The following is a 12344-nucleotide window of genomic DNA, read 5'->3' as shown; positions in this document are numbered from 1 at the left end:
GATAGATAGGTCAGTGTGGGTCTGTATGTGAGTTGATAGATAGGTCAGTGTGGGTCTGTATGTGAGTGGATAGATAGGTCAGTATGGGTCTGTATGTGAGTGTATAGATAGGTCAGTATGGGTCTGTATGTGAGTGGATAGATAGGTCAGTATGGGTCTGTATGTGAGTGGATAGATAGGTCAGTGTGGGTCTGTATGTGAGTGGATAGATAGGTCAGTGTGGGTCTGTATGTGAGTGGATAGATAGGTCAGTGTGGGTCTGTATGTGAGTGGATAGATAGGTCAGTGTGGGTCTGTATGTGAGTTGATAGATAGGTCAGTGTGGGTCTGTATGTGAGTGGATAGATAGGTCAGTATGGGTCTGTATGTGAGTGGATAGATAGGTCAGTGTGGGTCTGTATGTGAGTGGATAGATAGGTCAGTGTGGGTCTGTATGTGAGTGTATAGATAGGTCAGTATGGGTCTGTATGTGAGTGGATAGATAGGTCAGTATGGGTCTGTATGTGAGTGGATAGATAGGTCAGTATGGGTCTGTATGGGAGTGGATAGATAGGTCAGTGTGGGTCTGTATGTGAGTGGATAGATAGGTCAGTGTGGGTCTGTATGGGAGTGGATAGATAGGTCAGTATGGGTCTGTATGTGAGTGTATAGATAGGTCAGTGTGGGTCTGTATGGGAGTGGATAGATAGGTCAGTATGGGTCTGTATGTGAGTGGATAGATAGGTCAGTGTGGGTCTGTATGTGAGTGGATAGATAGGTCAGTGTGGGTCTGTATGTGAGTGGATAGATAGGTCAGTGTGGGTCTGTATGTGAGTGGATAGATAGGTCAGTATGGGTCTGTATGTGAGTGGATAGATAGGTCAGTGTGGGTCTGTATGTGAGTGGATAGATAGGTCAGTGTGGGTCTGTATGTGAGTGGATAGATAGGTCAGTATGGGTCTGTATGTGAGTGGATAGATAGGTCAGTATGGGTCTGTAAGTGAGTGGATAGATAGGTCAGTGTGGGTCTGTATGTGAGTGGATAGATAGGTCAGTGTGGGTCTGTATGTGAGTGGATAGATAGGTCAGTATGGGTCTGTATGTGAGTGTATAGATAGGTCAGTATGGGTCTGTATGTGAGTGGATAGATAGGTCAGTATGGGTCTGTATGTGAGTGGATAGATAGGTCAGTGTGGGTCTGTATGTGAGTGGATAGATAGGTCAGTGTGGGTCTGTATGTGAGTGGATAGATAGGTCAGTATGGGTCTGTATGTGAGTGTATAGATAGGTCAGTGTGGGTCTGTATGTGAGTGGATAGATAGGTCAGTATGGGTCTGTATGTGAGTGTATAGATAGGTCAGTATGGGTCTGTATGTGAGTGGATAGATAGGTCAGTATGGGTCTGTATGTGAGTGGATAGATAGGTCAGTATGGGTCTGTATGTGAGTGGATAGATAGGTCAGTGTGGGTCTGTATGTGAGTGGATATATAGGTCAGTGTGGGTCTGTATGTGAGTGGATAGATAGGTCAGTGTGGGTCTGTATGTGAGTGGATATATAGGTCAGTGTGGGTCTGTATGTGAGTGGATAGATAGGTCAGTATGGGTCTGTATGTGAGTGTATAGATAGGTCAGTATGGGTCTGTATGTGAGTGGATAGATAGGTCAGTGTGGGTCTGTATGTGAGTGGATAGATAGGTCAGTATGGGTCTGTATGTGAGTGGATAGATAGGTCAGTGTGGGTCTGTATGTGAGTGGATATATAGGTCAGTGTGGGTCTGTATGTGAGTGGATAGATAGGTCAGTATGGGTCTGTATGTGAGTGGATAGATAGGTCAGTGTGGGTCTGTATGTGAGTGGATAGATAGGTCAGTATGGGTCTGTATGTGAGTGGATAGATAGGTCAGTGTGGGTCTGTATGTGAGTGGATATATAGGTCAGTGTGGGTCTGTATGTGAGTGGATAGATAGGTCAGTATGGGTCTGTATGTGAGTGTATAGATAGGTCAGTATGGGTCTGTATGTGAGTGTATAGATAGGTCAGTGTGGGTCTGTATGTGAGTGTATAGATAGGTCAGTGTGGGTCTGTATGTGAGTGTATAGATAGGTCAGTGTGGGTCTGTATGTGAGTGGATAGATAGGTCAGTGTGGGTCTGTATGTGAGTGTATAGATAGGTCAGTATGGGTCTGTATGTGAGTGGATAGATAGGTCAGTATGGGTCTGTGTGTGCTGGGTTTACTTGGAAGGGTTGAACGTGATGGAACGTTTGCAACCCAGCTTAGCTATGTAACATACATTTCCTTTTATTTTTACATTCACTTAAGGGAACAGAAGTAAAAAAAAAACAGAGTACACATTTTATATAAAACAATTCTGATTAAAAAATTAGTAAAAATGTTTACAAAGTCATGCAAAATACACTTAGTCAAGTCACAAAATCAATTCTGCTCACTAGATGAGTTAAAAGAAGCCAGAAAATCAATAACAATTACACTAACGATTCCAAACGTTTCACAATATGTAAAAAACACAGACATGGCTACAAAAAGTCAACCTGTGGGCTTTGTTAAAAAGTTCATATTATTAACATTTATTTATAAAACGCCAGCATATTCCGCAGCGCTGTACAAAAATATCCCAATATAACACTGAGCAAATACAGAAAGAGAGGCATTAGTGATGAGCAAACCTTTTCACCAAGCATGGATTTGCAGCAAATTTCCGCATTTCACCATTGGTGAATTGTTGTGCGAAATTTTGCAGCGAAAATCCGTCAAAGCAAGGCGCATTCATGTCAAAATAGGCACGGTCACATCAAAAAGACATGCGGCACCCACTTTTCATGAATTTTTACTGTTTCGAGAATTTTCCATAGTTTCGCTAATTTTTCAGCAAAGCAAAACAGGACAGATTCGCTCATCACTAATAGCCGTGATTGGCTATTAGGCAGCCTCTATGCACACTATCAGCTTACAGGGGCTTTATTTGGTAGGAAATCTTGTTTTTATTCAACCAAAACTTGCCCCCAAGTCAGGAATTCAAAAATAACTCCCTGGTTTGGGGGCACTGAGAGCAACATCCAAGGGGTTGGGGAGCAACATGTTGCCCCTGAGCCACTGGTTGGGGATCACTGCTTTAGTTCATATCCCTAAATACATTGGCATTACTTGTAAAACTGATTGAACAAACCAGTCACCAAAATACTTTTATTTCTTAGTCACTGATTTTTTTTCATATCCTCAGAATTAACCTCTGTGCCAAAAGTGAATTCAGTTCTGCTACTAACAAGATTAATTCTGTCGTCCACAAAATAGAGTCTGATTAATAGAATGGATTTTTGTCTTAATAATGTACAGCATTTGGTCTGCAAATCGTAACTTTTTTTATATGATTTTTTACCTCACTGCTGCTCATTAGTGATTAGCAAATCTGTGCCGGAACGGTGAAACATGGCCGCATTGGACACTTTTTTTCTACACAAATCATTTGTCAGTGGACATTTTTTTCTTACTCCAAATGGACTGGGTGTTTTTTCTCAAGTTTTTTTTTTCATGCCAAATGCATAGAAGTCAGTTGGGGTATTTTCTCACTCCAGATACACTAAAGTCAATAGGCACTTTTTTTGTTGTGGTTTTCTTGTGTCATTTGCAACAAAATGTTTTGCAGTGGTTTCTCAAAGAAATTTGCTCATTGTGAAATGAGGAATTTCCTCGCAACTTCATGACTGGTGAAAAAATATCTCTCATCACTACTTCACTAATCAGTGATGGGTGAAATAATTGGCCAGGCTTGGATTTGCGTTGAATTTCCACATTTTGGCATTGGCAGATATTTTCGCAAAATAGGCGACAAAATTTGGCACAGAAAACACATCTAAAAATTGTTACCCGATTAAAAAAAAAAGAAATTGTTGAGTGTGGAAAAAAAATGTTTTTGGAAAATTTGACGCACGCAACTTTTTTTTGACACGCAGAATTCTTTAACTTGAATAGAAATTTTTAAATTAAATAGAAATTTTTTTTTTGACGCGCAACATTGTTGCCGATTTGCAAAATTTTCAGCGTTCTGCAAATCTTTTCAAAGGTTTGCAAATTTTTTGATGAAGCAAAAAAGGGAAAGATTTGCATGGATTTGTGGCAAATTTCCATGTTTCAACATTGGTAGATTTTTTCTGCAAAATGGGCAACACAATTCACCACAGAAAAATTTGGCGCACATCAAAAAATTGTCACCCGAGTCAAAATTTTTTTTTTCAAATTCTTTTTCTGGAAAATCAATCTGAAAATATTGTATTAAACTTAATTAATTAATTAATTTGAGGAACCAACTGCGAAGGTAATTGTGTCGTTCCACAGATTTTTACAAGCTCAGAACATAAAATTGTGTGAATTCAGAAAAAAACCACCTCCTATTTACTACTAGATTTTATCTGCCGAATGTCTCAAATTTTTCAGAAAAAAATCTAGTTTAGAAAACTCAAAATGCAAAGACTGAGTTTTTTTGCCATGAACTTCTAGAATTGCAAAAAAAGGTGAATTCTAATAACTTTTGCCTCATGGGTTTTTTTGACTGCATCTGCCATAAGGTGTAAAATAGAATTATTTACTTCCCTCCATGCCTGTCACTGCTTGCCACAGTAATCAATGGGAAATACCTTGAATTTAACTATAAAAGAGAAGGAAAGTTATTTTGCCATTTTACTGCCAATAGATTTGCCATATTAGTGCCACCTAGAACATTATATTTATTCTGCAGAAAGCTTTACCATACCTGAGTAATCAGCCCTAGAGGCTCCCTCTGTTTGCTTAAGACAGCAGCTGCCATTTTAGCTTGGTCTTCATAGCTTCCTGCTGCAGCTCTAGCCGTTATAGCTCAGATCACACATTCCTAAGGGAGGGGGGAGGGAGTTCTTAGCATTCTTGTGGGAGGGGGAGCAGGAGAAGGGAGAGAACTGTGAATTATTTTGCATATAACTAAGCGGCCCATTTACTTGTTTTGGGTTTGTTTCACAGTTCACATTTTTTTTGGGGGGGGGGGGGCATTTATTATGTATCAAAACTATGACAAATCCGAAAGTAAAAATCCGCCAAATTTGAGTTTTTCGGCATGTTTTTATTTTGTTTGTGTTTCTTTCTTTTTGCTAAAGGCTGTTTTAAGAAATCCCTTGCCATTCGTGGTGATTTATTAAACCAGCCATTAGCAAAAGAAAAGAAAAACATGAAAATCTGAATGTTGATAAATGGGCCTCCCCATGTTTCCTAATTAAGTCAACTGTAAATTTCAGTACTGAATTTTGCAAAGCAGCGTGCATGGGTAGGCCATTATATCTCCTTTCTAGCAATAAGCGAGTCAGAGAACCGTGTTTGTTGCACAACTTTTTTGTTGCCTGTGTCTTTTTTCTGTCAACCGCGTCTTCTTTTTAAGTGACCACACCTATTTTGACATGACCACGCCCAATTTGACATGACCACACCTACTGTATTTTGACATGACCACCCCTAATTTGACATGACCACCCCCAATTTGACATGACCACACCTACTGTATTTTGACATGACCACGCCCAATTTGACATGACAACACCTACTGTGTTTTGGCATGACCACGCCCAATTTGGCATGACCACACCTATTTTGGCATGACCGCACCTATTTTGACATGACCGTGCCTCAATTTGACGCAACCGCAACTTTTTTTTTTTTTTGCTGAGAATTTTGAATGAATTTTTCCACAACAAATTTTCACAGGAGTTTCGCTAAGCAATTTGCCAATGGCAAAATGCGGAAATTCGCTACAAATCCATGCCTGGTGAAATAATTTGCTCATCACTCCTCCTTTCCTTTATATTTTATGTAGAGCAGTACAGGATATTTATCTCTGCGGACACATGGGTGGGCTTGTGCGTTTGGGCCGCGAGTGAGAAAGATCGATAGTTTCAGACCTTTCCGGGTGCAAACACTCACGAGGTTTATGCACTGCGCCTACGTTTAGTTCATATACCACAATGCGTTACTTATAAAAATTGATTTAACATACCATTTACAGAAATACTTATATTTCTTAGTCATTGATTTTTTAATATCCTCAAAATTAACCACTGTGCCAAAAGTGAATTCAATTTCGCTACTAACAAGATAAATTCTGTCATCCACAAAATAGAGTCTGATTAATAAAATAGATTTTATCATACGGCGCATTTGGCCTGTGATTCATAACTTCGATTTCTTTGTTAGAAGTGATTTTCTTCCACAAAATTTATATTGGGGCTTATTGGCATTTTTTTTTCATAACTGATTTGGAAACTTCTTTTAGTTTCTTTTGTGGATGGAAATGATTCCGCGATATGAATTTACGGATAAAAGAGGGGTTCGATGGGAGGTTAAAGGCTCATACATTGAGTGACAATATGAAGAAATATGGCTTTTCAGAAAGAATGCTGGATAAATGCTCATGTTCTCTGTGTTATTAGATACAGTAGTTGGGGAATTTGGAAAGTATACTGCTGACAGAACAATAGTTTCTAACACAGGAAGTATAAAAAATGGACCCAAAAGGTCCCTAGACTTTAAATTAGAAAGAAGAAAAAGAAGATAGGATGGCATGGATACAACTACAGATAGCACATTCAAATGTTCTCCAAATATAGAAAGTGTTCTTCTATATTATTCCCTACAGGAACTGTTATGCAGAATGTTTGGGCTTTTCTGGATAAGGGGGCTTTCTGTCATTTGGATCATCATACTTAGGGTCTACTAACAATCATTTAAACATGAAATAAACCAAATAGGGCTGTTCTGCCCCCAATAAGGGGTAATTATATCTTAGTTGGGATCAAGTACAGGTACTGTTTTATTATTACAGAGAAAAGGGAATCATTTAACCATTAAATAAACCCAATAGGGCTGTTCTGCCCCAATAAGGGGTAATTATATCTTAGTTGGGATCAAGTACAGGTACTGTTTTATTATTACAGAGAAAAGGGAATCATCTAACCATTAAATAAACCCAATAGGGCTGTTCTGCCCCCAATAAGGGGTAATTATATCTTAGTTGGGATCAAGTACAGGTACTGTTTTATTATTACAGAGAAAAGGGAATCATTTAACCATTAAATAAACCCAATAGGGCTGTTCTGCCCCCAATAAGGGGTAATTATATCTTAGTTGGGATCAAGTACAGGTACTGTTTTATTATTACAGAGAAAAAGGAAGCCATTTTTAAAAATGCTAATTATTTGCTATAAATTGGAACTTTCCTGTGCACAATTTTCCCAAATGTATTCACACACCTGCCACTTCACTTCAAAATCAAGGGTATTACTAAGAAGGTTGGTCCTCTACTCTTCTTAAGCTGGCCATACACGTAGCATTTACGATCTTTTCTGCAACCATTGGTCTGACCACTGATGTTCAGGGCTGAATCGTCAGATATGGGGGTAGAAACAATAGAAATTCTACCCCCACCTGCCGATTCAGCCCTAAACATAAATTTTGCTCGGGCACCTTCAACGGCACCCAATCAAAATCTTTTAACCTGCCCGATCAATGAGACGACCGCTATCCACAGCCTTTGGATCATCTCGTCGATCCACCAAAACGAGGTTTCATACGATAATATCGGTGCGTGTATGGCCAGCTTTAGAAGGCTTTCCACTAGTGTTGAAACAGTGTTTGCAGAACTGCTTCCATTCAGCCACAAAAGCAGAGGCAAATGCTGGGTGATCCTAGATTCTAGTTCTAGATCACAGTTTCTCCTCGACCAAACTTTACAGTGTGTAGGATGCATTCAGGCAGACATTATTCTCCTTGTATCTGCCAAGAGCTTCATATGAAACTTCCAGATGTCAAAGAACTATAAATCACTCCACCGAACACATTTGCACTGCTTTATTGTCCAATGCTGGCAACCCATGTTCCAGACAAATTAATCTTGTGCCAATGTTGCTTCCAAATACAGTTTAGATCCTGGCAGTGAGTGATCTAACTAAGGGCATCCAGGGGTGCATGGATGCTTCTGGCTATAAAGATTCTCTGTGTTAGGACTGCTGGTTAAACTAGTTGGAAGTAGCCAATGTGCTCTACTACTACTACTAAAAATATGAAGGCTAGACATGAACTGCTTGTTAAACAAGATTCATTAATGAAAAACTGAATGCAGAATGCATGGAACTGGTAGAAAAACATTGCCCAGGTTCAGGCAATTGGTCAGGGCAGGCTGCAATTAAAAAAAGCTGTCAAACAGGCCAAAGATCAGGGCAGGCAGAGAAGAATCAAAGAATATATAACAGGTCAAGGGTTAAAACCAGGAAGTCAGAATAATGGGTAACAAGGACAAGAACAAGATTTACAGGACAGGAATTCAGGACAGGATTTTGTGGAACGGGAATGGGGACAAGCAGAAGGGCTAAAAATCCAGCACCTGGGTAGGGGGGAGGCAGGCTTGAATAACACCTTAATTGGACTATTGTCTGCAGCTGGATCACGGGCATGGGCCAGGGAATAGATATAATATAATAATAAAATCCACCAAGCCCTGACAACACTGCTCCCTATGGCTTAAGCAGGAGAAGCAGTATATAAGAGGTCCCTGGTTCTAGATCAGGGAGTTCCTGACACTCTGGATGTCCTGTGATCATATAGCATATTAATGGGACTTATTTGAAGCACAGAGTCACAGATAGACTGATCTAAACATTTCCTTCCACATTTGGCCTCAAGGCTGAGATAGATTCAAAAGAACCATATGAGTTATATGAAATAGAAGGGCTTGGGGCTTTGCATGATTCTGTCTGGTCACTTGGGATACTGGCAGCCCTACCTTAATCCCTACCACTAATTTTGCCTCAAAAAAACACTTATTCTGAAAGTGGGTTCTGACTCATATAACTGTAATATCATAGTTGGGGGAAGCTAGTTTATAGAAATAGGCTTGTTTAGAGTTTAGTTGACATGTTCCCCAGGCAAGCAATAGATGAAAGGCCAATGCTGTTATGTAAACTTGTTTAATATTTAACCATATATTCATTGATGATATTTCCTGCTGTGGCAGCGGGTGGGGACTGTAATTATATTGGGGGTTATTGCCACAAAAATAATTCATTAAGCTAAAACTGGGTACCCCCTGGGTACCAACGTTAGTCATTTTAACCAGCTAGTCAGGAATATGACAATCATTACTCAATCCATAGTACAGTTACAGTGAGAGGACACCTGGTGCATGGTGATAGCAAGGTTAAATTCATTAGGTCCATTTTTTTGGAGTTCCATCCCAAAATGCTCTTTAATCTCTTTAAACTCAGCACTAAATTAATATTGAAACCAATCATAACCAACATTTGTGCATAGCAATACTTTGTACCCTCCTATCTGTGCCTACAGGTTACTCAACTACGTGCATTGTTTAAGGAGCAAGGACCCTCTTTTCCCCTGTAGCTCCCATCATTCCCAGCTACAGTCAAGTGATTCCAGTGGTGGCAATAAAAGGGCAACCGTTTGCAGGTTTTAACCTTGAAAGCAAGCAAGTTGCAGGTAAAACTCTGTGTAAAATGAATAATGAAGCAGATGAAAGTGAGTGTGGGACTGGCCAGATGACCTTCAAGATGACTTAAACATAGTTGGGCAGCTTGAATATATAGACAAATAATCCCTGTATTTTTTAAAGGGGGGGGGGGGCATTTCCTATTAGCTTAATGCACAGAATGTCTTAAATATATTGATAATGGGTGAGTAGAAAGGACCTCATCTGCCTGCTGTAATGCAGCCTATTGGGCCTTTGCTCAGTGCCAGTTGGCTAACTCGGGTAAATATAACAAAAAAGATTTAAAATATTGTTTTCATTTTAACAGTCACATTCATTGCCAAGTAGGGATGTAGCGAACATCGCCGAAAATGTTCACGGACCCGTTTGCGGACTTTAGGCAAAACTCGCGAATATTCGCGAACTTTGCGAACCCCATAGACTTCAATGGGAAGGCGAACTTTAAAACCTAGAAAAGCCATTTCTGGCCAGAAAACTGATTTGAAAGTTGTTTAAAGGGTGCCACGACCTGGACAGTGACATGCAGGAGGGGGATCAAGCAAAAATTTCTCTGAAAAATACTTTGTAAAAAAAACGCCCAAAAAAACGCCAAAAAATAACACCAAAAAAAAACCGCAAGCTATTCCTATGTATACGCAAAGGCGAAAAACCGAAGCGAAAAAACGCGGCGGAAAAAACCAAGACGAAAAAACGCGGCGCAAAAAAAAACCGCGGTGAACCCAAAATGGCGAACATCGCCAAAAGTTTGCGAATTTCCGCGTTCGCGAACACCCGATGTTCGCGCAAATTAGTTCGCTGGTGAACAGTTCGCTACATCTCTATTGCCAAGCAGGAAAACATTTTTTTGTCATTTCAGGTTAATAACTGGTCTCTACTGATTCATTACATTGTCAGAATCTTGCAGAAGATATTCTTTAGGGATCTTGTATTTCATTTGGGGGTATTTCCTGAATAATTTTATTTTTGCCCAGGGAAACTAAAACGAAAAATTTGCCTGGGAGGCTTTACTTTTCCTTTAAATAAAAATGTATAAAAATTGTATTCCCTCATTCATTAAGCTAAAACTGGCATAATCATGCAAATGTGAGCTAAAAACTTATATAAATTAAACTTTTTTTAAATGTTAATGAGGCTTTTTACATTTTTATTTAAAGGAAAAGTAAAGCCTCCCAGGCAAATTTTTCGTTTTAGTTTCCCTGGGCAGATGAGGTCCTTTGCACTCACCCATTATCAATATATGCCCCCCCCCTTAAAAAATACAGGGCTTATAGGTAAAAAGTATTGCTATGCACAAATGTTGGTTATGATTGGTCTCAATATTAATTTAGTGCTGAGTTTAAAGAGATTAAAGGAGCATTTTGGGATGGAACTCCAAAAAAATGGACCTAATGAATTTAACCTTGCTATCGCCATGCACCAGGTGTCCTCTCACTGTAACTGTACTATGGATTGAGTAATGATTGTCATATTCCTGACTAGCTGGTTAAAATGACTAACGTCCGTACCCGGGGGGTACCCAGTTTTAGCTTAATGAATGAGGCAATAATAACATTTTGACTGAATATATTGTATACATTTTTATTTAAAGTGCCCCCATCGCATGCCCAGAATTACAGAGCTGTGTGACAGCATTGGCCCCCACCTTTAGCTGTGCCCCTTCTGTTCCCAGCCGCCATCTTGGTGAGCAGCACATGCGCACTGGCACCCAAACTGGGATATTGGGGTACAAGGTTGGACTGGCCCCCAACAGGGCATTGGCTAAAAACCCGGTGGGCCCTAGTCCTGTTGGGCCCCTTTTCGCCGGGCATGTTGGCGTGTGGGCCGGATTGCTGTTGAGCAGTAATCAGTAGGGGCTAGAGAAGTAGTGCGGGGGCGGAGTAGTGCAGGGGGTGGGCCCTAGTCCTGTTGGGCCCCTTTTCGCCGGGCATGTTGGCGTGTGGGCCGGATTGCTGTTGAGCAGTGATCAGTAGGGGCTAGAGAAGTAGTGCGGGGGTTCCTCTATACTGTAGGTTTTTCTCTCTGTTTATGACATGAATCTACAGAACTTGTTAGATGACTGCACAGCTCTGATATGGCTAAGGCAAGTCTTTGATTTACTATGACTGAATTATTTAAGAAACTATTGACATAAAAACTACAATAAAAAAGAAAATGTTTGTTCCTTATATGTGAGTTACTATAAAAGTAGGTTAAATAAGTTGGATAAAAAAAAATGAAGATGGCAGTAAAGAGAGAAAATTAAAGTTACCTTGTACTTGTACACGGACATTATATATGTGTTTATTCAACTGTACTTTTCTTCAATGCAATAGCAGCAGCTGCAGAGTTCCACTAAGAAGGCCAAAACACTATAAAGGATGGTCAAAGTGGCCCTTGTCTCCACGGCACCGGTCGGCTGCCAATACTGAACAAAATATCACTCTTGTTTTACACTCCTGATTTTACATTTATATTATATACCATCATTTCAGATCCAGCGCGGTATAAACATCATGGAAATCATTTTGTTATCATATTTCGCTTGCGTAGGGCATAAATAAGCAATATAGCGTTTGCAAGCAGAATGGTATAAAAATGGAACCCCAGGCATATTTAATATGACTAATCCCCTGTGCCTCGCTCTAACACTCGGGCTGCATATCAGGAATGGACAGTTTAAATAAGGGGCACATGTATTGTAAGTCAATGGAGCCGAATGCAGGAGGGGAACGTTGGGTCTGGATAATGAGGCAAACCTGTGTTGTTGTAGTACATGTATAGCGATCAGCAAGTAATATCAATGTAATTATGCAGCTTGCCCGCCGTACCCTCAGGCTGCTGGATCTATTAG

The sequence above is a fragment of the Xenopus tropicalis genome, chromosome 4, assembly GCF_000004195.4.
Source record: "Xenopus tropicalis strain Nigerian chromosome 4, UCB_Xtro_10.0, whole genome shotgun sequence".
Classification (NCBI taxonomy): Eukaryota; Metazoa; Chordata; class Amphibia; order Anura; family Pipidae; genus Xenopus; species Xenopus tropicalis.
Note: the sequence above shows the minus strand (reverse complement) of the source record.